The following is a 2,666-nucleotide window of genomic DNA, read 5'->3' on the forward strand; positions in this document are numbered from 1 at the left end:
GGGAGGGGTTGGGGGGATGGCGGGTGATCTCTGAGGCAGGCAGGACTTCAGACTTTCTGGGTCCGGGCTTGTACGTGCAGGCCTGACAACCACAACCTTGCACAAAGGCCATCGCAACCTTACACAAGAAGTACTTCAGTAAGAACATGCATCCGGCAGCTGCCTGTGCGACCTTGCACTGGCATCACCCATGTTATTCATCTTTGTAGCCAAGCATAATTATTTCAAAACGATTATGTAACACTCCTCGTCTTTTCCGTTAAAGAGCTTACTCCCATTGCAATGCCTTATTCCAAAATCAATATCTTTTTCTTGTATATAACCTCTCTTTGTTCCTTATTTAGGCTGATACTATCCAAAAATACATAATTTTAACATGTTTTGTTTTGATATAGCTTCAAACTCACAGAAAGGCTGCAAGAATAGCAGTCTTCACCTGGATTTCCCAAATGTTTCTTTTTTCTTTTTCTTTTTTTTTTTTTTTTGAGACAGAGTTTTGCTCTGTTGCCCAGGCTGGAGTGCGATGGTCCAATCTCGGCTCACTGCAAACTCCATTTCCCAGATTCAAGTGATTCTCATGCCTCAGCCTCCTGAGTAGCTGGGATTACAGGTGCACACCACCACACCTGGCTAATTTTTTGGTAAATGCTTTTTGATTTTTTAACATTCCATATGGTTTTGTCTCTGAGAGGTAGAGCTGTTTCATTCACCACTCCTTCTCAACATCACTTCTTAATAATGTTCTACACTTTGCAAAGTTCTACAAGAAACAGACATGACTTTAACGAGTCATGTTTAAATCCGATTGAAGAAAATACTGAGGGGGGGATGTGGAAGTGGAGGTACAGACATGGAAGCTGGTGTGCTGCTCTCTGGAACAGCCCGTAGCCCAGGCTGGAATGCAGTGGCATGATCATGGCTCACAGTAGCCTCAGACTCCTGGGCCCAAGTGATCCTCCCCCATCAGCCTCCCAAAGTATTGGAATAATTGCCATGAGCCACTCCAACTGGACTATATTTTTCTTCCTTTTAAACTTTATACAATTTAATATTTGCAGTTTATTTGAACCATCTTCCAAAAAAGGTCCAGCCTTTACAGTCGGTTGGTACATTTCTTGTGATTCTCTCAATCTTTAGGTTCTTCTATATCTCTTTTAATTCCCTTGACTCCTTTTTAAAAAGAATTTAAATTGTTCTGTAGTTTCCCAAAGTTCAGGTTTTGCTACTGTCTCCTCTTAGTCTCTTTTAATGTGGTCGTCTGTCCTTTGCATTTTCTGTAAATTGGTGGTTCTACCAGCCAGCAGCAGCTGACCCAGCAGGTGACCGCAGATGCCTGAGGGCACCTGGCCGAGATCAGATCAGCCTGTGCTGATTGATTTTAGGTGTCAGCCTGACTGGATTAAACATCCAGATAACTGGTGAAGCATTATGCGTTAGTCAGGGTTCTCTAGAGGAACAGAACTAGAGGAATAGATATATATACATAAAGGGGGGGTTATTAAGCATTAACTCACACGATCACAAGGTCCCACAACAGGCCTCCTGCAGGCTGAGGAGCAAGGAGAGCCAGCTCGAGTTCCAAAACTGAAGAACTTGGAGTCCGACATTCGAGGCTGGGAAGCATCCAGCCTGGGAGGAAGATGTAGGCTGGGAGGCGAGGCCGATCTCTCTTTTCGCATTTTCTGCCTGCTTATATTCTAGCCGTGCTGGCAGCTGATTAGATGGTGCCCACCCAGATGAAGGATGGGTCTGCCTTCCCCAGCCCACTGACTCAAGTGTTAATTTCCTTTGGCAACACCCTCACAGACACAGCCGGGATCAATACTTTGTATCCTCCAATCCAGTCAAGTTGACACTCAGTATTAACCATCACACATTATTTTGGGGTGTGTCTATGAAGGTGTTTCCAGAGGAGAGTGGCATGTGCGATTCAGTGGACTAAGTGAGGAGGATCCATCCTCATGTGGCAGGCCCCATCCAATCCGCTGGGAACACAGAGAGAACAAAACCCGAGGAAAAGCTCATTGGCCTCTGTCTCTCCTGGAGCTGGTATACGCACTTCTCCTGCCCTGGGACATCAGACCTTGAGGCTCTTCTGTCTTTGGGCTCGAGGACTTACATCAGTCCCCTCTTGTCCCCTGCACTCTCACCCTGGGTTCTTAGGCCTCTGGACTTGGACTGACCCATGCCATTAAGCATCCTGGGGTCTTCTCAGCTTGCAGACAGCCTGTCATGGGACTTGCCAGCCTCCATAATCACATAGCCAATCTTCATAAATCCCTTCTCATACACCTATATATATCCTAGTGGTTTTGTCTCTGGAGAACTCTGACTAATACATAGCCCTAGCAAACCCAGCCCATATTGCTGTTCTACAGAATCGTGAGCTGAATAAATAGCTGTTATTTTAAGCCACTAAGTTTTGGGGTGATTTGTTATACAGCAAAAGATAACCAATACACAGTATGTACTCTTTGGTGGTATGCTTTTTAACTCAATATATGTCTGAATTTTATTCATGTTGTGTGTTTTGTTAAATGAAAATACCACAATTGGCCTGGCATGGTGGCTCACGCCTGTAATCCCAGTAATTTGGGAGGTGATGGGGGCAGATCACCTGAGGTCAGGGGTTCAAGACCAACCTGACCAATATGGTGAAACCCTGT

The sequence above is a fragment of the Cebus imitator genome, unplaced genomic scaffold (assembly GCF_001604975.1).
Source record: "Cebus imitator isolate Cc_AM_T3 unplaced genomic scaffold, Cebus_imitator-1.0 Scaffold111, whole genome shotgun sequence".
In the NCBI taxonomy this organism is placed as follows: Eukaryota; Metazoa; Chordata; class Mammalia; order Primates; family Cebidae; genus Cebus; species Cebus imitator.